This window comes from Macrotis lagotis, chromosome 6 (assembly GCF_037893015.1).
Source record: "Macrotis lagotis isolate mMagLag1 chromosome 6, bilby.v1.9.chrom.fasta, whole genome shotgun sequence".
NCBI lineage: Eukaryota > Metazoa > Chordata > Mammalia > Peramelemorphia > Peramelidae > Macrotis > Macrotis lagotis.
The window spans coordinates 88,164,486-88,189,939 of NC_133663.1; the positions used below are offsets into that span (position 1 = coordinate 88,164,486).

At 35.7% G+C, this 25,454-nt stretch overlaps 1 protein-coding gene across 5 annotated transcripts in view; it reads right to left on the bottom strand.

Moving 5' to 3' along the window:
* Positions 1-25,454, bottom strand: part of BMPR2 (bone morphogenetic protein receptor type 2) — a 209,241-nt gene that overhangs the window by 98,366 nt on the left and 85,421 nt on the right. The window lies entirely within an intron of this gene.

Here is a 25,454-nt window from a genome sequence, read left to right on the forward strand (position 1 = left end):
TTCCTTCTCACCCCCCTCCTCCCTTCAATGATGAACAATCTAGTGAACATTGGACATATACATTTGTGTTTAACATGATTACCTGTTAGTCATTTTCTGCAAGGGGGGGGACCATAGAAGGAAAAACATAAGAGAAATTTTTTAAAAAGTGAACACAGTGTTCACTTAGGTTCTATAGTTTGTTTTGTTTTTGTTTTCTTTGTCTGATTGTGAATGGTGTTGTCCATAAAAAGTCTCCCAAGTTTGTACTAGATCTCTAAACTGCTGAGAGGAGTTGCATCCATCAAAGCTGATGAACTCACAATGTTAATATAAACAATGTTCCCTTGGTTCTCCTTCTCCTTTTTCAGTCTTTTGATTTTGTTTTAAAATTTCCTGTGGTCTAATGGAACTAATAGCTTCTATTTGGTCCACTCTAATTTTCAAAAAGTTTCTTTCTTGGACAAGATTTTACAGCTCTTGTGTCAAACTGTTAAATTTTCTTTCTCTTTCTTTATTACTCTCATTTTTTTTCCATTTTTTTCTCCACCTAGTTTCCTCATTTAATTAATAAAAAAAAAATCAACTCTTTTTAAAATAATACTTGTTTTGTTTCTTTCAGGAACAGAAGATGAATTTGTGACTAAGCACTGTTTTTCTTGGAGGAATTTTCTTCTTCTGGGTTTATGTCTTAAGTGTTTTTGTCAGTTTTTTGTTGTGGGAAGCTTTTTTGCTTGCTTATTCTTCCATCTTACTTCTTGACTTGGAACTTTATTAGGACTAGATTCTTGCCTGCAGTCACTTATGATTGGTCCTGAGGCTACATCCTTGGGGCACTGAGAGCTATGTTCCTCCCAGATTTTCAGGGAAGGCTAGAGACCCAAAGTAGTCTGATTCAGAATTCAATCTTATTGCTAACTCATTTGGTTTGAGTTATACAAGTTTCTTCATGGGTTTGGGTCTGAGCAGCAGGTCTGTGAGCTTGCCCTATTTAGAGTTGGAGTAGTCTGTTGCTGGACTCAGAGTCAACAAGCAGCTGCAAAGCTTTGCTGGTTCAGTGACAAAGCTGAAGGCTTCTTTTTGGTTTGGGATTTATGTTTTCCTTATTCCTCTGCTGGTGTTAGATTAGGGTAGAAGTTGCTCACAAGACCCAGATTCCCTCCTTCCCCATCAACACACAGCCCAAGGTCTGCATCTGCTCCTCCTTGAGACCCTCTTCTTAGTCTCCCCCCTGCATCTATGAACTGGACCTGGATAATAATGCTAAAGCTGCCAGGTGGCACCTGCTCCTGTATTCTACACAAATTTGGTTCTCAGTTCTGAGATCTCCTTCTGCCCTAGTGAACTACTGTTCCTTGGGCTGGAATATCCTTTGAGGGATATGCCAGGCTAACCCCATTCCAAATGTTCATACATCTTTCTGTCTTCCCATGCCTACCAGAGTTGTAAATATGATTCACTGGAGTTTTTTCATTAGATTTCCTGAAGCAGGTTAGAGATGGTGTTTTCTAAATATTTTTAGAGAAGGTAGAGATTGCTATACTTCTCCTGCTATTCCACTACTAAAGTTGGCTCCACTTCTCTAGAGTTCTCATAAATTAACCAATGAGCATTTATTTACCCAAATGTTTTGTTTTGTTTTAGTTTTTTTTTTTTTTTTTTGGAGTTCAAAACTATAATTTCCTGGGTATAAATTAACTCCCAATATGTCAAATAGTGGAATGCTTGTTCTATTTGAACTTGGGTTGGAATCCCACATGTACCACTTCTTATCTGCCAACAAGATTGAACTATACATCCCGTAGTGCTCCTTCTACCTCCAAACTGAGTGACACAGATCGTCAGTTTATCTTAAGAGGACCTTTGCCTAACTTGTCTATAGTCCCATAAGGAGCATATGACACTCTGACACCTTTTGCATGGGACAACACACACATCTCAGGTGTCTGTGATGACCTTGTTGCCTCCAAGATTCAGTTTGAGAGCCATCTTCTATAGGCCACCTCTGCTGACCACTCCACAACCCCAATGGACTAGTATCATTTCTGAATATGTATACTTGTATCATGAGTATATCTATGTGGATTAATCCTCTAGCTAGGACTATGAGGCTTTTTTGTTTGTCTCCTCAGCACCCAGGATAGTAAGTACAGAGTACTTGGTACAGAGTAAAGTAAATTTGACTGACAGGAACAAAAGTTTGACTTTTCCAGCTATTCTCTAAAAACAGAGTTGTAGAGTAAGTATTCTTCAACCCTTATAAGAGGGGAGTTTTCTGACTAGAGGTGACTCACACTAACACAATCATAGGTTGAATAGCAAAAAAACCCTAAATAACAACAAAGTTAAAAAAAAAGTTCTTGTTTAGAATGTTCAAAGTACATTCAGAAAACCATATTCTGAGTCTTAGTTTCTTCAGAATCTCTTTGCTATGTAGTTCACATAATTTTCTAAAAACTTATGCAATATGGAAAATGGGCCTGTATTAAACATTTTATTTATTTTTAAATTATTTTTATTATTATTATTTTTTTAGGTTTTTGCAAGGCAATGGGGTTAAGTGGCTTGCCCAAGGCCACACAGCTAGGTTATTATTAGGTGTCTGAGGTCGGACTTGAATTCAGGCACTCCTGACTCCAGGGCCGGTGCTCTATCCACTTCGCCACCTAGCTGCCCCCTGTATTAAACATTTTAAATACTACTATTACATAATTTTTTCTTTTGGGGGGGGGGAATAAAGTCAAATAGAGTAGCACCATACCAAAACAAAAAAAGATCAGATCTTTAATGTGAAAGCAAAATCTCACAAGTTCTCGTATTTTTTTTTAAAAACCCTCAGTTTCTAAAACATAATTGGCAAAAACATTAGTTTTGGCTCATATATTAACAATATACTTTGTAAATGATCTTTTTTTATAAAATATGATATAATAATTTATTTATAAATAATAACAATTAAACTACACTGACCCAAAGAAATGAGGCTCATTCACAATATATAAGGAAGGAAAGGGTTATTAAATAAGCATTCATTAAGCTCTTTTCGTGTGCCAAGTACTATTTTAAAAATATTATCTCATTTTAAATCAGGACACTGATGCCCTGCTTCTAGAGTTGTAAAGTGATTCAGCCTTTATGAGCTATCAAACAGTATATTCCCTTTGATCCAGCAACATCATTACTAGCTCTGTATCCCAAAGAAATTTTTAAAAAGGAGGGGAAGGACTTATTTGTACAAAAATTTTTTTCACAACTGATATTTTATTTTTCCAATTAACATGTTATGAAAGTTTTTCAACATTCATCCACATGTATAAGCATTATTTATAAGTTACATAACTTCCTTCAACTCTCTTTCCAGTCCCTTCCCTTCAATAGTGAATCATTTGCTGGACAGTGTGTGTGTGTGTGTGTGTGTGTATTTGTGTTTAAGATGTTTATAGATTAATCATTTTCTATATGAGGAGTTAGGACTAAGGGAAAAGACAGAAAAGCATAAGAAAGGAAAGAAAAACATAAGAGAAAATTTTAAAAAGTAAGGATAATGTTCATTCAGACTCTGTAGGTTTTTTTCTTTGTTTTGATTTGCTTTTCTTCCTCTGAATGTAGATAGCATTGTCCATAATGGATCTCCCAGAGTTGTTCCAGGTATCTGAACCATTGAGAGGAGTTGCATCCATCAAGTGGACAAAAATATTTATAGTTCTTTTAGAGTGGCTCAATCTTAGAAACTAAGGGAATGCTCATCAATCAGGGAATGGTTAAACAATAAGCTGTGATATATGAATGCAATGAAATACTATTAAATAATAGGAAGTGATCAATAGGTAGATTTCAGAAAAATATGCAAAGACCTAAATGTACTGATACAAAGTAAAATGAGCAGAATAGGAAAACAATGTACACTATATCAGCAACAAGGTGTAATATTAGATAATTATGAATAATTCAGCTCTTCTCAGCATCACAATGATCCAAGACAAGTACAAAAGATTCACAAAGGGAAATGCTATCCACATGCAGATAAAGAACTGATGGACTCTGAATGCAAAGTGAAGCATATTTTTTCAATTACTTTATTCTTACATGTGTTATTTCCTTTTGATCTGTTTCTTCTTTTAAAACTGAGATTAATATGGAAATATATTTTACATAGAAGGGAGAAAAATGTTGGAATTCAAAATCTTGTGAAAATGAATAAGAATTTTCTTGATATGTAACTGAAGGAAATAAACTATCAAATGCCAATAAAAAAATAAAATGATCTCATTTTAAATTGAGACACTAATGCCCTCCTGGTGGAGTTGTGAACTGATCCAACTATTTTGGAGAGAAGATCAAACTGTGCATGCCCTTTGATCCAAACAAAGTGGATCACTGCTACATCTGCACCTCATAGAAATTAAAAGGAAGAAGGGAGATCTATTTTTAACTGAAATCTTATTTTATCTTTCCAATTATATGCTATAAAAGTTTTTCAACATTCATCCACATGCATATTTAAATGCAACACAATTTTCTTCCACCCCACACCCCTCAGGGGCGAACAGTCTAGTTAGTGAACACTGAACAAGTCTATTTGTGTTTACATATCAGTCATTTTGTGTATGAGGAATTAGGATTAAAAGAAAAGAAAGAAAATCATGGGATAGGAAGGAAGAACATAAGAGAATTTTTCAAAAAGTGAACATAGCATTCTTTCAGATTCTGTGGGTTTTGGTATTTGTTTGTTTTCATCTCTATGTGAATGGTGTTGTCCATGACAGGTCTCTCGAAGTTGTCCTAGCTCTCTGAGAGGAGCTGCATCCATCATATTGAGCAACTCACTATGTTGATGTTAATGTGTACAATGTTCTCCTGTTCTGCTCCCTTTGGGGAGGATCTATTTATTGCAAAATGTTAACAGTAATTCTTTTTGTGTTGTTAAGAATTAGAGGAGAATGGCTGAACAAGCTGTAGTATACAATTGTGATGGAATATATTATAAGAAATGACAAGAAGGAAATTTTAGAAAAACCTGAATGAATTAATGGAATATGAAGTTAACAGAAACAGGAAAATCACTATACATAGACAGCAATACTGTATGATGAAGAATTGTGAATCACTTTGCTATTCTCAGTAATACAATGATCCAAGACAATCCCAAAGGATTCATGATGAAACATGCTATCTGTCTCAAGATAAAAAACTGATGCAGTCTGAATAGAAACAGAAGCACACTATTTTTACCTTCTTTCTTGTATAAAATTAATAATATGGAAATGTTTTACATGATTATAAATGTATAACCTATAATGAATGGCTTACTCTCTCAGGGAGGGAAGGAAGGGTAGAATTTGGAACTCAACGCTTCAAAAAAGTGTTTAAAATTGTTTTAACATGTAATTGAGAAAAAAATCAAACATTACTTTTGAAAAATAATCTCATTTTATTCTTATAACAACCCTATGAGATTGGTATTATTAAGATCCTCATTTAACAGATGAGAAAACTGAAGCAACAAGAGGTTTAAGTGACTTGCCCAAGGGTCACTCATTAAGTACTTATCTGAGACTGGATTTGAATTCAGGTGTTACTGTTCTCTGTAGCCTTTTCATCTACAACATTACTAACTGAGGGTGTATTACTTGTCTTTGTCCTAGGTCTTCTCTCTTTTGTCTCTATAATATCCTGTCGCCTAGTAACTTTATCAGCTCTCATAGGTTTTAGTCACCACCTCCTGAGCTCTAATCTTCATCTGTCTATTAGATATTTCAAATGAAAACCTCATAAACATCCAAAATAAAACATCCAAAAACAAAAGGTAATATACTTCCTCAAAATAATGCCATTTTCCCAAACTTAAGTAATTTTGTCCAAGTGTGATGCAGTCACATCACACTCCATCTCTCATTTTTGCCTTTGTAAGGCATCTCAGGTCTGCTATAAACTTCTAGTCCACCTTCCTAACAGCTTCTCCAAGTAGTGTGGCATAGAAAGAAAGAGAAATAGCACAGAGGCAAAATAAAGGATGGTAGGAGTTAATAGCAGGAAAGGAACCAGTATATAGGGAGAGCTGGAAGTTAGAAAAAGGTGAAGTTGAGGGAGCAATGCGCTTAAGATGAGAAGCAAAAGGCTTAGGGTTGTCCTTGGCAAAGGGAAGGGTCACCTTATTACCTGAGACTGGAGAAAAGGAAAGAGGAAGGAGGGATATCAAGTTGTTCTGAGATTAAAGGGGGGGGGCTCAAGGCAAATTCCTTTCTTATCTCAGTATGAAGCTCCAGTTGAAGCCCTCATATGAGGGGAATGGAGCACTGTGGAAAGTTAGAAGTTAAGAGAAAGTTAGAATAGTCTCTGTGAATCATGGGATAGAGAATCAGTTAAGGGTTGCCTAATAGTGAAGTCTACTTAAATTAAATAACAAATTTGTCAGTCTAGTCAGCATAGCAGTTCAGCAGTATGATAAGGAGGAAAGGATGAGGCAGTTACCAGAGTGAATCAGGGGTTAGCAAGTTTGAATAGTTGTAAGACAACAACAGATTTCAAAAGTAGACAGCAAAGTGATTTAAATAGTTAACTATAGGATCAAGATGAGGACAGGAAGAAAGCAAAGTCAGATCAGGGTAACGGCCTGAGAAAGTTCTGAAGGGTAGGAGAGATAGAAGGTCAGGAAGAAAAGAATTTATAGGTTTAGCAGTAAGGAATAGGAAAGGATGGAGCGATAGGAGAGGAATTTCAGAGTATGTGAATACAGAAGTGGAAGATTTATGACAAGATATGGGAGACTGGGAGAGAAAGAAAGGAAAAGTAAAGAAACATTTATATGTTTTCCAAGTATACTGTGTGACACTTAAGTAAACAAGTTATCTGGGAACAAAGCTAATCTGGGCAGCAAGTTAAAGCAAGTTTTAATCCCCTAAGCATTTGATCTTTAGAAAAGATAGGTGGCTTTCAGTTTCTAATGTCATTTTCTCTGAACAAGGGTCTGATATGTACTGAGCTCTACTATAACAATTTATTTCCAAAATAGCATAATGAGAATTCTTCTATGAGATTTGTTCCTTAAGAGAAAGTGAGAATAAAGAACACTGTCCCATTTCACAATACTCACTAGCCTTTCAATTCCTCCCTCCACAAATTAACTTCAGGTCTTTGTCAAGGTAAAGTGCTCTTATTTATTTTATGTCTTCTGATACAGGAGGAATGTCTCCCTTTCACCAAGGCAACAGATTGTGGGCTCCCTGCCCAAAATGTTATCTTCAATCATTTATTTAACTGTAACTATTTTTAATTAGGTTCTTAGCTTTTTTAAAAAGTAAGCTTTTGGGGGCAGTTAGGTGGCACAGTGGATAGGGCACTGGCCCTGGAGTCAGGAGTACCTGGGTTCAAATCCTGTCTCAGACACTTAATAATTATCTAGCTGTGTGGCCTTGGGCAAGCCACTTAACCCCATTTGCCTTGCAAAAAAAAAGAAAAGTAAGCTTTTGAACATATACCTTCAGCCTAGTTTTCCCAATAAGCTCTGTGATTTCTATTGGGTAATTTTATGGTATGGCTTTTTTGGAAACTCATCTCACTTAACAGCAAAACTGACTGAAGTCCTTTTCTAGTGAAATAAAAGCAAATTAAAATACTGATAATATCACACACTGTATCAGTCTATCTGACTTTGGAGCAGTGGAGACCAAGAAGAGTCTCTAAGTTTGTAATTGTAATTGTAAAACTAAAAAGTTTGTAATTCCAATGCATGGTACCTTGGAGAATCTTCTGTAGTTCTTAAGGGTACCTGGCATTAGATTATGAATATCCAGGAAAGAATTCAAATAGCTATCACAGCTCCAAGAGACTGAGAAGTCATACATATAAACTTTTTTACTGGTTCTGAGATTTGCCTCCTAAGATTAATTAAAAGGTTAACAAAACATGTATTTTTATTTTATTTATTTTGTTTTTTTGCAAGGCAATGGGGTTAATTATTAACTGTCTGAGGCCGGATTTAAACTCAGGTCCTCTTGACTCCAGGGTCAGTGCTCTAGACACTGCGCCACCTAGCTGCCCCAAAATATGTATTTTTATAGATACATAAATAAGCCATTTATAGTGCATTTGAATTAGAGGAGAAATTTGAATTATCAAGCAGGTACTTATTTTTTTCTGACCTTTCTTTTCTGATGCTTACCCTATAAAGGATTATATCGAGTTTTTTTAATGCTCAGATTTAAAACATGCTCTTTTGGTGGTTTTATATTTTCCTGAAAGATCAATTTCTTCAATTTTCAACTTAAAATTATATACATTTTTTATATACATTTAAGGTCAGTGGGTAGAGCACTGGCCCTGGAGTCAGGAGGACTTGAGTTCAAATTCAACCTTAGACACACACCTAGCTGTGTGACCTTGGGCAAGTCACAAAAACAACAAAAAAATTATGTACCTCTATCAATTCCCCTCATTCCTTCAAGTGATCCTATCATTCCCCTCATTCCTTCAAGTGATCTTTTCAGAATTTAGCCCAGAACTTAACTTAACTTTGTTAACATTACATATTTTCCTCACAAATTAATTTAATGATTACAACTATTATTACCATCTTACTAAGACTTTTAGGTTCTTCTCTACCAACAGAACAATTTTTTTCCCTACAATTCAAATGTGCTATGAATTTTATCCATATATATATATATATATCTCATATGTTATCTTCAATGGACGATATTAAGTAGCAACATCAAGCTCAAGAACAGTCTCCTAGAAAAGATGTGAATGATTCAAAAAGAATTTAGAATCCACATCTAAATGTAGATTTCATCATCTACAACAGGAAAATCAAGTAGATAACAAATGTCTATTTTATAGTCACATAAGAATTTGAGATAAATATTCCTCAGAAGACAATAGAAACACAAAGATGGTTTGAGTATATTGTAACTCAAAGAATAAAGAACTATAAAAAATGCTCAACTGAGAAAGATATGGTTACTCTGATCAACACAGTAATCCAAGACAATGCCAAAGGACTCAAGATGAAAAAAATCCTATCTACTGCCAGAGAGAACTAATGAATTCTGAATGCAAATGAAGTACATTTTTATCTTTTTGTATTTGCTTTTTTGATAATATGGCTAATGTAGAAATATGTTTTGCATGATTTCATATATATAATTGATATCATATTGTTTACATTCTCAGGGGTTGGGGAAGGGTGGAAGGGAGGGAGAAAATGTGGAACTCAAAATTGAAAAACAAAATGTTCAAAAAAATAAATAATAGAATGTTGAGCTTAAAATAAAACAAGCTTACCTCTTAAAAAATAAGAGAACTAGGGGCAGCTAGGTGTCACAGTGGATAGAGCACTGGACCTGGAGTCAAGAGGAACTGAGTTCAAATCCAGCCTCAAACACTTAATTACCTAGCTGTGTGACCTTAGGCAAGTCACTTAACCCTACTGCCTTGCAAAAACTTAAAACAATAAGAACTATAAAAAACTGTAATAAAGTCACTGCTAAAACCCAGGATGGCTAGGTAGCAGAGTGGATAGAGCACTGGCTCTGGAGTCAAGAGTACCTGAGTCAAATCTGGCCTCAGACACTTAATAATTACCTAGCTGTGTGGCCTTGGGCAAGTCACTTAACCCCACTGCCTTGCAAAAAAAACCCCTTAAAACTCAAAAAAGTAAAAGATGGACTGATCAGGTGATGAACAAAAATCTCTGACTCTGCATGCCCATATCTCCTGCTGAGATCATCCCTGCCTCCCTTGCTCAGATACTCTTTTGTTACTACTATTCCATAGCTATCTTTGAAGAAAGCAACCCAGTAGAGATGAAAACACTGGCACTAAAGACCTAACCTTTTCAGCAGTCACAAGCAGATTACAGAAAGTCCTTGCCTACAAAGGGCACCATAAACTGATTCCATCAGACATGAATGAAGTTTTATCAAACCAACAAAGAGATGTTTGTCCATTATCTCTACAGATTCACTTACCTTTCAGAGCAAAGGAAGGGACTTATCATCTGTCTGCCAGGGAACCCTCCTACACATGCTGTCTCCACCCCATTAGAATGTGAATTCCTGGAGAGCAGGGACTGCCTTGCTTCTCTAGGTATATCCCCATTACTTAGCAGTGTACTGCCTACATTATGGGCTTAATAAAGGTCTTGACATTAATTCATTCATTCACCCAGTCTTATAAGATCAGGAGAAATCAAGGGAACTCCATCTCTTTGAGGGTAGATCTTGTGGGGATCTTATAGAAGGTTACAGACAAGAGTTGACAAACCAACCAGTTAGCATTTTATTAAATGCCAACTCTGTGTCAGAGACTGTGCTAGACCCTAGGGGCTCCCATGCAACCTGGCAGTCCCAATGGTCTTCAGACAGTCACTTTCCCCCAGGCTCTCTAACCTCCTCAGGACCCCTGACCTCAGACTATCCACCAAAGAGATGGCCTCAGGCTGCCATCTCAGCATTTCCACCTCTCACTTTCTCAGGAGCTTTGACAAGTGGCCTTTTTCTCAGGGTGAACTCCCTGAAGGCAGGACCTCTATTTTTATTCCCAGCTTCAGCACAGGGCCTGTACCCACAGAAGGTACTTAATAATGTATACTGATCAGGACAAAATAGGAAACAGACCCTGCCTTAAGGAAATTATAGTCAACATGCATTCCCCAAGGGCCAACCAAGTGAGGCACTGAACTAAGTGGTGAAGAGGCAAAGAAAGGCCACCAGTCACTGCACAACGGCACTGCTCACATTCATTAGAACAAGGAAGACAATATACAACAACCATTCACCAACCAGATAGATCAGGGTAGACTGGAAGTCATTTCAGAGTGAAGACACTAGGCAGGTTACTAAAAGGGGGCAGGGGACGATGGACAGACCAGAAAAGGTTTTCAGAAAGCAGCCCAGCTGAGATGTTGGGGAAGTCAGGAAGTAAGGAAGAGTCAGTGAAAGTGCATAGAACCGGAGGATGAACTGTTTTATGCAAAGAACAGCTGGGAGGTCAGTGTGTCTGAAACATAAAGCTTGTGGAGGGGAGCAAAGTAAAGGACTGAGAGATGAGGAAGGAACTAGGTTGTGAAAGGCTTTAAATGGCAACCCAGGAATTTATATTGAATTTCTGAGGTACTAAGGAAACACTAGAATTTATTGAGTGGGAAAGGAAAGGTGATAACGTCAGACTGTGCTTTAGGAAGATCAGCTTGACAGCTGAGTGGAGGATGGACTCTAAATTCTTTAGAGTGAAAAAAAATTTGAATTACAATCTATATTTTTAGAAGAAATGTCCAAGTGAGTCATTAGAATAGATACTTTCTGATTTATGGTAGAATGTGTACATTTTCTAGTCAAGAATTCTCATTATATTTCTACAAAAATGGTAGGAATAAAATAATCATAGCTTCTTAATTAAGAAATGTTTACTTTTAAGGAAGCTTGTAAGTAAAGTCCAGTTAGGATTGAGACAGAATCGGTAATAGGCTTCAATGTTTTATATGGATCCCTGTGTTAAGTGGAACTTTACTATGGAGATCTCTATTAAATTTTACATGGACATGTTAAGGTGAATATTTGTATTCTCTTAATCTAATAATGTAAGTTGTAGTAATAGTAGAAGTAGAAGTAGTAGTAGTAGTAATAGTAGTAGCAGTAATAGTAGTAGTAGTAGTAGTTGTAGGAGCAGGGGATAAGTATTTATAGCTTGAAGAGGGTCAAATGAGTTAAATAAGTTCAGGAAATAATTTACAGTTGACTAATTCAATTTTTTTGGAAGTGTCTATCTGCAAATAATTTGGGAAGTTAAGTATTCTTTTAAAATAGAAATTTTTCTAAATAGTTAAAATCCTTGTGTAATCCTTTGGTTGTCTAAAAGAAGTTTCTAATTTCTACTCAAAAGAAGTGATCTTTTTTGGGTTTCTTTGCAAGGCAATGGGGTTAAGTGACTTGTCCAAGGTCACACAGCTAGGCAATTATTAAGTGTCTGAGGCCACATTTCAACTCAGGTACTCCTGACTCCAGGGCCCGTGCTCTATCCACTACACCACCTAGCTGTCCCAGTTTAAAAGAATTAATAATACTGTGCAGGAGGTATAAAATAAAAGTCACAACCAAACCAATAAAGTAGCAGGTACGTTAAATTTAACCACAAGAACCTGATGTTAGAGAATCTGAATGCATCTTTAAGGAGGCCTCTTCTATAAGACAATCAAAGAGGCCCACAAATTTCATTGTAAACTCCTAGAAGTCAACAATTGTGTACGACTTGCTTTTGGACAGCATATTGAAGGCATCTGTTTTTTCTGACAAGAAACCTAAAGAGTGCTCAACAGTTTGGCATCATTTAAGTGCTTAAAACATGCAGATGAAAATTATGGTCTTTTTTTAGCTTTCTATAAAATGAACATTGAGCAGTATCCTGGAGAAATGAAGTAATATTTTTATCCTGCTCCCTCTTTAAATGTTTCTATTTAGCCAAACCACTGAAGGATAAAGGGTCACGTTTTCTGCCAATATGCTGAGGAGAACAGCTCCTGCTATTCATAAGCAGCAGCTTCATTTGCAGGAACAGATGCTTCGAGTCTAGAATACCCAGCTGTCTTTTATTCTCTACAGTGAACACCGTGACATGGGACTACTAAGAAAGTAATGTGTGAAGATAGGGCACTAAACAGTAGTTAACTGCTATTTTGGAAAGAAATAAAAATCACCTCTATAAATTTTAAATAATATGGTTTATTTCTTTAAAAAGAGAAAAGATGAAAAAAATCCCACCTATTTATCACTTGTTCTCAGAATAATCTTTCTGACTTTCTCTAAGTATGGAAGGGAAAGCAAGGATAGGCATTTCTCTGTGCTGAGGGCTTTTAATAAATATCTCAAATTATTCCTAAAACAACCTTGCAAGAGAGGTACTCATTTTACAACTGAGTAAAAAAAAAAAAAAAGCCTGAGAGAGAGGTAAGTGACTTCCAGATCTTACGGATGATGAGTGTCTGAGACTGAATTTTGAACTCAGGTCTTCTGAACTCCAGGCCCAGAATTATAGCCACTGTGCTTTAGTAGAGAGCTTCCTCTATAAGTAGTTTCATTAGAATCAAAAATATATGAGAGTATTTTATTCTAAAGTTGATGAAGCACAATGATTCAACGTGAAAAATTAAATTATATGCCTGACAGAAAAACCAGTACTGTCTTACTGTCTTATATATTCCTAAGATGCTTAAAAGAAAAAGATGAATAGCAGAAAATAGTCCCTAATGGCTTTAGTTACCCACCTCCATTACAACATGGACTTCATAGTAAAATCATTACTGGTGAAAAAAGTATTACTGGGGCAGCTAGGTGGCACAGCGGATAGAGCACCAGCCCTTGGAGTTAGGAGTACCTGGGTTCAAATTCGGTCTCAGACACTCTCTGCAATAGAGAATACTATCTATATCCATACAGATACAAAGTCCAAGGACTATTTCCTTTAATTTAGGGAAAAAAACCTGATATCTTATTGTCTGATCTTGTTATCTCTTATACTTTATGTTTCTTCCTGAAGGATGTGATTTCTCTCTCATCATATTCTATTTGGATCAATGTACAACATGGAAACAAATTGCTTTCTGTAGGGGGTGGGGGGAGGGAATTAAGATTAGAGGAAAAATTGTAAAATTCAAAATAAATAAAATCTTTAATTTAAAAATATTACTTCAAAAAATAAAAAAAAATTTAAAAAAGAGGGATTCCCCTCCCCTCTCCACAGAGTTCTCATGTGTCTTTAGGGAATTGGGTAATCTCTTTTCTTTGTCATATGTTTGACATCTTTCCCTCAATTTAAAACAATACTTACCTCAAAGACATAGCAAAGACAAACAAACATTTCCCCAAATATCTCAGTGACATATAATAGCCCCAATTCCCCTCCTTTGGGAAACAGAGGGATTAGGTTCTTAAGTAACTTTCTACACAGCACTGGTCCCAAGCTTACTTGGACATCATTTTTGATTTCTGCTGATTTGAAATACCAACTGAATGTCTTCAGGACATCATAGATGGACTGGCTGTTAACAGGGTTCCTGAACCTTCTCAGATCCCAATGGCTCCTGCTCTGGGTCCAGACTTATTGACTCTACTTCCTGCACCAAGATCGGAAAAGAAGTAAAGAAAAAGATTCCACAGGGCGGCTGGGTGGTGTAGTGGATAAAGCACCAGCCCTGGAGTCAGGAGTACTTGGGTTCAAATCCAGTCTCAGACACTTAATAATTACCTAGCTGTGTGGCCTTGGGCAAGCCACTTAACTCCGTTTGCTTTGCAAAAACCTAAAAAAAAAAAAAAAAGATTCCAGAAGTCTCCCACAGACCCATTTCTATGAATAAAAGGCCCAATCTGAATAAGGGAGTCTTCTATTCCCTCAGAATAAGAGTATAAAATCCCAGCTGGTCCTGAGTTACAATACTTTGAAGATGCCAACTATTACAGGAATGTAGCTAATGGGAAAAAAGACCCTCACAATCAGCTAGTAGGTCAATGCAGAATGTCCTGTGTACACCAACACAATTGCACCTAGGAGACATCCATCATTTACTCCTTGTTCTTTCCAGATAGGACTAGTCCATCTTTTTTTTTCATGTTGTCATTTCCTAGAAGATATCCTTCACACTGAGTCTCTTTTACAATCCCTTATCTATTCTATATTGCAACTTGTTCAGGCAGTGCCTCTCCACCAAGGATAACTCTCAACTGTAATTCTTCACAGACTAGAGTATTCCATGACTCTCAGACATAAAAGACAACTGAATGACTATTGGGAGATAAATACGTAGAAGACAGTTCATGCTCTTCTCATGTCAAAGACAAGTATATGTACTCTTATAAATGAGAGCTGTAGTGAGAAGAACATGCTAGACTTGGACTGGAAACCTGTCTCTGATTGTGTGACTTTCACTTGGAGATATTGACTTAATTTCTTCAATTATAATATGCAGGTTGTGATAAACTTTACAGTGATATTATGATAAAAACCTATGATCGCACCTGGTTTATTGCAATAGGGTTCTGCTCATTGCCTCAAGACTTTCTCCATTTAAATTCATCTTCCACTCAGCTGTCAAACTGGTCTTTCTAAAGCACCAGTAATGGCCAGGTTCCCTCCTAAATAAGTTTTCATCCTCTTATTTTATACTTTATCTGAAATTAATTCCTTGGGCCTAGCGATGGCAAATTCAGCCCTCAAACCAGAAGGGATTCTGATCACATCGAAAGGTAATGTGGCTAGAGTTATAGTGATTTCAGCAATTGAATATTTCCCACAAATAGTCCCCATCCCAAAGAACAGTCTCTAAATCGTGCTTAACTATTCTCACCCATAAAATGATGCAGATTAACTCTTCTCTCTCTCTCCCCCCAGATATGATTATTCCAGTTTCATTGAAGAAGAAACAGGATTTCAGAGAAATAGATTTAACCAGACAGAAAAATCTAATCCCCAAAGCTTCTGATTTTAAGAACAATACTTTTTGCCTAATATCTCATGCAGCTTCCTTAGTCCAATGAAGGGCAACCAATTCAATTTAATATCCAGTATAGAATTCTTATTTTTTCCCCATTTCATTTTTATAGGGAAAGAATTTTTTTTTAGGTTTCTTTGCAAGGCAAACAGGGTTAAGTGGCTTGCCCAAGGCCACACAGCTAGTAATTATTTAAGTGTCTGAGACAGGATTTGAACCCAGGTACTCCTGACTTCAGGGCCGGTGCTTTATCCACTATGCCCAACCTATAGGGAAAGAATTTAAATAATAAAATATACTATTTATTATGTAGATATTCCCATTGCTGATACTTCAAGCAACAAAATACTTATTGAGTGCCTACTACATGTCAAGAACTATGCCAGGAGTCAAGGAATTTAAAATTCATTAAGGAAGACAACATGTAAGTATATATAAAATGAATGTAAGCAATTTTTCAAGGGGTGCTAGCAGCTAGAGAACTAGAAGCTGAAGGATAAGGAATCAAGAGATTTAAGAAAGTGATATTTTAGCTAAGTTTTATAGTAAATTAGGGATTCTAAGAAGCAGATGTGAAGAGAGATATGCTCCAGGCATGAAATCCAAGTCAAGTCAAAGAGAAGGTACTGTAAGAAATAGAAGGTCAATTTGTTTAGGCTGTATGGTAGTGGTAGACTGCATGTTTGTGAAACTTTATGATTAAAAGGGTGAGCTGGAGTCAACATGTGAAGAACTTTAAATGATCCTACTAGTATTAGAGTTTATCAAGCAGGGGACTCAGATCTGTGTTTTAAAAAATATCAATTCTGGGGAAGTAGCCAGGTGGTGCTGGGTAGAACTTGGTTCTGGAGTCAGAAGGGCCTGAGTTCAGATCCAGCCTCAGATACTTAACACTAAGCTATATGACTTGGGGCAAATGACTTAATCCCATTGCCATGCAAAACCATAATAATAATAATAATAATAATAATAATAATAATAATAATAATAATAATAATAATAATAAATCAATTTTACAGCTCTGTGAAGATATATTAAAGGAATAAGAATTAAAGAAGGAACCAAATTTTTAGTGAGAAAAAAAGTCAATAAAAAGTCAAATTTGTGAAGAGTCAGTTGTCCTTCACTTCAAAATTGACAGGAGAAGGTAGGGGAAAAAGCATGACCCACAAAATTTTGCAAAGGACTAAATAATGATTTTGACTAGGCTCCATTAAAAGTGATTTGGCATTTAGGTTACTTTTTAGTTAAGACAGAAAATTGAAAGGACAAATTTGAATGATTCCTAATTTGACGGTAATAGCAGCCCTTATTTTAAGTTTTAAGAATAAACTTTAAAGTCCTTTACAAACTAGTTCTAGCATCCCTCCTAGGCTAATGATGGCAAATTACTTCCCTTCACATATCTCATGCTCCAACAAAACTGACCTACTTGCTGTTCCTCATCTATGTCCTCTGAATCTCTGCAGGTGCTATCTATCACTCATACCTGGAATACTCTTTCTCTCTTTCTTCTTCAACCTTCAGGTCTCTTCAAGACTGTTTAACTGCTACCTCTTTACTATTCCTGTTCCCTAGTTATTGGTATCCCCTTCCTCAAATTACTGTGCACTTATTTTGTATGGATATATCTTTCTCCTATATTTTATATATACAGTATACTATCTTTATATATATAGTATACATCATATAGGCATGCAAATATAGCTATAGCTCATATTTATTTATATGTGAACGCAGAATAGCAAGAGTTTAAGTTCCTTAGAAGAAACTATATCACTTTTGTAGAGGCATCTCTACTACTACTACTACTACTACTACTACTACTACTACTACTACTACTACTACTACTACTTCAAGATCTGTGCAATCTAACAGAGAAAGAATAAATACTTCTCAACTGATTACTGACTTGGAGCAATATGATACAGAAAAACTGTAAAGAGATTTTGGTGATAAGAGCCACATCAAGCAAGTGGTATTAAAAGCAGCGAACTTTCATAAGACAGGGGAATCCAGAAGAAAAAAATCTTGCTAGAGGTATCTTAAAATCACAAGAGCAAAGTCCCTGTACTGAACCAAGAGTCCTTGGTCCTCAGATCTTCCACTTAACAGCTGTGGGAACTTGGACAAGTCTTTCAACCTAAATCTGTTTTCTCATTGCAATCTGGCGATAATAAGAACTTCTTATCTTGATGGATTATAAGGAAAATGCTTTATAAAACTCTCCCAGATTTCTTTTTATCATCTGCTTAATTGCTGGTCCAGAATGACTTAACCCTTTCAAGTCCGGAACTGCAGTCTTGGGGTCCCACTATCCTGACTCGTATTTTCCTCAAGTACCCATTTATTCCCTCATTTACAAACTCCAGATCAGGATTCCAGTTATGCTTCTTCGAAACAACCATTATGCCCCAGCTTTGCATACCCTGTCCTCCCTGCCTTCCTTTTTTCCCAGTTCTGGAATAATAAACAAATGAACTACCATTGCTCCTGGAAAGGATAAATCAATCTACTTCTCCTTGATTCTACTCACCATCCCTGAAACATAAATTAGAATCTCCCTGGTCACTATTCCCTTCTGTGCTCTCTTTTGCTATTAAAAATGTAAGCTGGGGTGGCTAGGTGGCACAGTGGATAAAGCACCGGCCCTGGAGTCAGGAGTACCTGGGTTCAAATCCGATCTCAGACACTTAATAATTACCTGTGTGGCCTTGGGCAAGCCACTTAACCCTGCTGGCCTTGCAAAAACACCTAAAAAAAAAAAAGTAAGCTACTTAAAGGTAGAAAAGCCTCACTTGTATTTGTATTTTCAGTGCTTGGCATAGTGCTCAACACAAAGTAAGTGTAAAGCATATGCTTTTCCATTCATATAAATATTAGCTCTCTTAATCAAACAATAATTATTTATTGAGTGCCTACTTAGTGCTAGTTTCTATCTTCAAGACGGAACCTTTGCACCAAATGCAAACTTTTGGTGACATATCCTGTCCATTTTACTTTGAAAATAAAATAATTCTTTTTTAAAAAAATTTCTATAACTCTTGCTGTAGTCCAGAAGCATGCTCATCCTTTGCCTAGATTATTATAATTTTCTTGAAAAGCATTTAGATACTTTTCAAATTACTACTCTTATCGAGTCAATTCTTTTTTTTTAGGGTTTTTTTTTTTGCAAGGCAAATGGGGTTAAGTGGCTTACCCAAGGCCACACAGCTAGGCAATTATTAAGTGTCTGAGACCGGATTTGAACCCAGGTACTCCTGACTCCAAAGCCGGTGCTTTATCCACTATGCCACCTAGCTGCCCCTATCAAGTCAATTCTTAAGATAACCAGTGTTGTCTTAATTTGCCTAATTCAGGTCATCTGAAACTTCTATCTTAAAGTGGTTTTCCATTAAGAGCATCCAGAATGACATTCTCTATTTTAAAGTCTGGATTTTAAAACTAGTTATTCCAGGTTAATCTCAGATTATCTAATGCCCTATTACCTTTCTCTGAAATAGATCTTGGTTGAAATGATGCATGATGTTATGGAAGAAGTCTGAGCAAGAAACTGTTATTATGTAATTTTGCTACCCCTTATACTTTATTTTTCTTCCTTTAAGGATAATTTCTCTCTCATCACATTCAATTTAGATCAATGTATACCATGGAAGCAATGTAAAGACTAACAAACTGCCTTCTGTAGGGGGTGGGGGGAGAGAAGTGAGATTAGGGGTGAAATTATAAAATTAAAAATAAATAAACACATACATTTGTTTAAAAAAAGAAATTAAGAGAACCATATCAGGCTCATATAAGGCTAAAACCTAACTTGGAAGTACAAATGCAAATGAGAGATTCAGAACAAACTGTACAATATTGGGAAGAAAAACAGAGGACATTTTTCATTGGAGGACTCTAATATCCCAAGCTAAGTCTCTGTGTGAAATTTCTTGCTAGTTCACAAAACATCTGATCATAACTATATGGAGAGATAAAGAATCAAAAAAAAAATGACAGGACTGAGGAGAAATTAAGAACATAAATTTTTGAGTCATAAGCAGTTTATCAGATTATGTTACCTATCTGAAATATTAGATATTATCAGAAAGTGAAAACAAAATATAACAATGTCTCTAGAAGGAGAATTTTTAAACACATTGGGACAAAAAACAAAACAGATAATCTTAATTACATGAATTTGAAAAACTTTTACAAGAACAAAATCAATTTAGCTAAGATAAGAAACCTGACAAAGGAAAAAATTTATATCAAATATATATATATATATGAAAAAAGGTTCTGATAGGCGTTTTTAATTCTGATTAATTTGTTATAGAATTTTTAAAGTGTGATCAGACAAAGAACCATTCATCTATGAAAAAGTGGTTAAAGTATATGAATAGTCCTCAAAATAAGAACTGCAAACTCTTAACTCCACTAACACCAATCAAAACCATTAAGGTTTTACCCTCAGCAAATTAATGAAGATGTCAAAAGTTAAAAATAGCTAATACTATGGGTGCTTCAGGAAGATAAGTCATAACACACTTTTATCAGAACTGTGAATTGTTCTAATCATTTTGGAAAGCAATTTGGAATTATGCTTCAAAAAATAACTTTCGGGGCAGCTGGGTTGGCAGTGGATAAAGCACCAGCCCTGGAGTCAGGAGTACCTGAGTTCAAATCCGGTCTCAGACACTTAATAATTACCTAGCTGTGTGGCCTTGGGCAAGCCACTTAACCCCATTTGCCTTGCAAAAAAAAAAAGCCTAAAAAAACCCAACTTTCTTATCCCCTGATGCATATTCCATGGATAAGGCATAGACTCATTCCATGGAGGTCAGAGACAGAAAACAAAAGTCCAATACACACTAAAATATGAAGCTAGATGGAGCAATGCATAGAGCAGCTCTGGAGTCAGGAGGACATGAGTTCAAATCCAGCCTCAGACACTTAACAATCACCTAGCTATATGACCTTGGGTAAGTCACTTAACCTCATTACCTTGAAGGGGGGGAAAAAAGAAATTATAAATTTGGGACTTCTGGTCCAAACGGCTGTCTGTCTAAATACAGACAGACTTATTCAATTCCCAAAATACTTAACACCAGCAAAACTTAAAATTTCCATAATAACCATAAATTTAATGAAAGATCATAGGAAACAACTTCTTTATACTCCAGAATTGCAGAAAAAGTATGCCAGAAGGCCATGGGCAATATGAAAAAGAATCATTAGCAAAGACAGTAAAAGCAGGTTAAAAAAAAAAGCAACGTATCCCAATTCCAGTCAGACCAGAGATAAGCCAGAAACCCCTGTAGCATGTAAAGTTTTGTGTCCAGTGACAGAAAAGCAGAGGATTCCCCCAAAAAACCCAGATTGGGGGAAGGGCATCATAGAGCCATAGCAAGGCCAAACTGCCTACTTGTTCTTCCTCACACTTGACATTCTATCCCTTGGGTCCAACTCTGCACAGATTGGAATGTTTTCCCTTCTGGACTTCTTTCCATCTCTTAGAATTTTTGGTTTCCACCAAACCTCATCTCATAAAAGTAAAGTTAAGGAGACTGTAAGAGAGAACCTTGAAGGATCCAAATCACCCAGCCCAGAAGAACTCTATATCCTCCAGTCCTAAAAAGAACTGGCAGATTTGTATAAAAGCTCCTGGAAAACAGGATATTAGAGTACTCCTATGAAAAATGTTCTCTATTTTTCTTCCCAATATTGTAAAGTTTTGTTCTGAATCTCTCATTTGCATTTGTACTTACAGGTTCTCCCACCACAATGGGAGAAAAATGAAAAATTTTCTAAAAATGAAAGAGAAGAGACTACAAATTACAGGACAATTACTTTTACTTCTAATTCCAAGGGAAATTCTAGGACAGATCACTAAAGAGGATTATTAGTGAACGAGCTGGTACAGAAACATTGGTTTCAAAGAGACAGAATGATCAAAATCAAGCCTTATGCTAGCTCGCACTCGTGCGCTCGCTCTCTCTCTCTCTCTCTCTCTCTCTCTCTCTCTCCCTCCCCCCCCAAAATCACTAAGTTAATAAACAAAGAGAATTGTCCACATTTACCTAGATTTTGCCATTATGTAAAAAAGATAATGAGATAGGGGCTAAATAATCATACAATCAAATGGATTCATAATTGGTTGAACAGTTATTCGAGGTCAGTATGACAGGAGTTGCCCAGTGGAGTAACTATATCTGTGATTGCTCAGTATACTGTTTAACATTGTCAATCAATATGGGCGGCTAGGTGATGCAGTGGATAAAGCACCGGCCCTGAGTCAGGAGTACCTGGGTTCAAATCTTGTCTCAGACACTTAATAATTACCTAGCCCTGTGGCTTGGGCAAGCCACTTAACCCCATTGCCTTGCAAAAACTTTAAAAAAAAATTGTCAATCAATAATTTGCATAAAGGCAGATATGGTTTGATCATCAAACCATAAATGATACTAAACTAAGAGAGAGAGATAGCTAACAGCAGATAACAGTCAGGATCCAAAAAGTATACTTAGAGGGTGGAATATTAGGCTAAATCTAACAAGCTGAAATTCAATTAAGATAAATGCAAAGTTTTTCACTTGAGTACAAAAAAAATTCAGAAATATAATATGGGGAGGAATAGTTAGAGAATTGTTCTGAAAATGATATGAAGGTCTTGGTTGACACCAAATTGAATAGAAGTCAGGAGTGTGATGTGGCACTCTAAAGGGATAATGTGATCTTGGGATGTGTAAAGAAAGCATAGCTTTCCAAAAAAAAAAAAGTGAAGTACTAGAACCACTTTACTCTGCCCTAGTCAGATTTTACCTGGTGATGAATACTTCATCAGACTTCACTGTATTCAGTTCTGGGTATCACAGTTTAAAAGTATCCAGAGGAAAATAACTAAGAAAATGAAGAACTTTGAGTTCATATCACATAAGGATCAATCAAAGGAACTGAGGATGTTTATAGCTTTTGAAGGGAAGACTTGGGGAGGACAAGAAAAGCTTGTCATATGAACATCAGATTGAACTTGCTTAGACTGGCCCTCCAAAATACACCTAAAAGTAAACAGACATATATTGCCATTTTAATGCCTAGAGAAAACATTTTCTTTACAATTCACTAAACTTAAGAGGAGTATTTTACTCCATTTTACAAATAAAGAAACTAAGATCTGAGAGTGACTGGTCCTTCAACACACCACAAATAAATGTCAAAGTCCTTGCTCTTCCAGGATTCAACCATTGAGACATGGCTCTCATAACTCTAAATTCAGTGTTCTTTACCCCAAATCATGCTGCCATTATACTGCATATAAGGGCAGCCTTATACAAATGCTATCAAGAAATAACAACTTTTTACTTATTCTCTGCTTGATTTACTTCTAGATAACAGTAAAAAAAACTATATATATAGTTTTACAAAAGGCAGACTCCCTCATTTTTCATGTGTTCAATCTAATATTCTGCTTATCTCATTAGTTTTCTCTATATATTAAAACCAAAGGGTAGAGTTTACTTGGGATAGATGGGGAGGGGAAAGTGAAAGGTAAATAGAAAATGGGATAGTTGGATATATGAAAAACATAGGACTATGCTGAAGAGATCGAATAAACTGTAGTAGAATGGAATCAAGTACACACTAATTTTCTACAAGTTACCCTCCAATAGTTTCAGCACAACCGAACAGACATTTATGAATCACCAAAACAAAAGTTATATCCAGAATGTTGACAAGTTCAAGTGGCAGAGGGATTGTGGGCAGGACTGCACAGTTCAGTATGATACAAAACCTTTTACTTCCTGACAAAGAAGTAAAGTGTATTTTTACTGAATCTTTAAGAAGTAAAATAAAACCATTTGTATCCAGAGAAAGAACTGTGGAGAGTTTGAACAAAGACCAAGGCCTATTACCTTTAATTTAGGAATAAAAACCTGCTATCTTATTGTCTGATCCTGCTATCTCTTTTACTTTATGTTTCTTCCTTAAGGATATGATTTCTCTCTCGTCACATTCAATCTGGATCAATGTATACCATGGAAACAATGTAAAGATTGGCAAATCGCCTTCTGTGGGGGGTGGGGAATTGTAAACTCAAAATAAATAAAATCTTTTTTTTTTTAGGTTTTTGCAAGGCAAATGGAGTTAAGTGGCTTGCCCAAGGCCACACAGCTAGGTAATTAGTAAGTGTCTGAGACCGGATTTGAACCCTGGTACTCCTGACTCCAAGGCTTTATCCACTATGCCACCTAGCTGCCTCAATAAAATCTTTTAAAAAAGAAGTAAAATATAACTTCATAGATACTTGATTAAAATAAGTTGCCCACAAAGTCTGATGAAAGGAATTATTTTTTAAGAGCTTTGCTATTACTCTGTAACCAAACAACTCCTGAATGACATTTAACACCCTCTTTTTTTCCTCTTCAGTAGCTATAATATATTTATCTGAACTGCAGAAGGCTGAATTCTTTATCTTTACCCTGAATTTAAGTTCAGGGACTTTTTCTAAGCATATTTGTCTGTTTGGCTTCTGTTTATCTGAGCTGTCAGAATGAACTATCTGTAATAAACAGCACAGGAAACCTTGTAGCAATGGGGCAAATAACTGAAGCAATAGTCTCTTTCCCAGAACACAAACTTCCTATAATAAACACAATTGTGATTTCAGAATATCACTAAAATTCTGCCTATAACATGTTAATAAAAAATGCTTCATTACAAAATATACCAAACATTTCTTTTCTTGACATCACAATTGTGGTTTTTTTAATTTGTTTTTTGGTTTTTTAAAAAAAATCTTACCACAGATTAATTGGTATATCTTAAGACAAGTCCTTTTTAGTAGTGCAGAGTGGGGAACAAAGGAGCTCAGCAACATGAATAAAACAAGCCCAGGAGAAACAAAAACCTTTGTTTTACAGTTTCCTCAATTACCTATCCATTTAAATTATATTCCCTTTATTAGAAGATCAATTGATGACTCTCTACTTTCTTTCTAGATAAAAGACTATATCTAGTTAAAGGGTTCTCAAACTAGAATCTGCATTGATTTCAGGGAGTCTGTTTATTTGGAAGGAAAAATAATTTTAAATAAATTAATTAATAAAAATAATTTAAAAAATTTGTTTAATTTAATTGATTTATAACCCAAAGTATTTTATTTTATGTATTTAAAAATATTGAGAGGTCCTTAATCTTCATCAAAGGATTCCATGATGTAACACAGAAATATACAAACATATAGTTAAAAAGACTGACCAACAACACAAAAGCAAAATCCACAATGAAAAATAGAGAAAAGATTTGCCCTTTATCAAGTCATTGGAATTTTTATCCTGAAGGCTCTGAAGATCAGTAACATATATTATCTAACCTTTCTCTATATATATAAACCACATGACACACTGTGAATAATATAAAACAATAGGCATTTAATAAATGTCTATGGTGCTAACCCACCTCATCTATTTAATTTCTTGAGAGAAATATCAAAATAGTACAAAATATGAATATATATATATATATATATATATATATATATATATATATATATATTTAAAGGTATAGGGTACAGAGGCAGCTAGGTACAGTGGATAGAGCACTGGCCCTTGAGTCAGAAACACCTAAGTTCAAATTCAGTCTCAGATACTTAATAATTACCTAGTTGTGTGACCTTGGACAAATCATTTAAACCAATGCTTTGCAAAACAAACAAAAAAAAATAGTATAAAGTAAAACCTTGTATTATAGAACTGAAAATATGCAAAAATGTAATGAATAAAATTAGAGGGATCACAGGTTTAGAACTTGAAGGGATTTTAGAAGTCATTAAGTCCAATATTCTCAGTAAACACATGAGAATCTTGAAGTTGAGAAATTAATTGACTTGTCCTAGATTGCACAGTTATTAAGTGTCTGAGGCAGGATCTGAACTTAGCTCTTCTTCACTACAAATTTCAGTATTCTATCCAATATATCACAGTTTGAAGAAAGTAAATATCAAGCAAAGAGC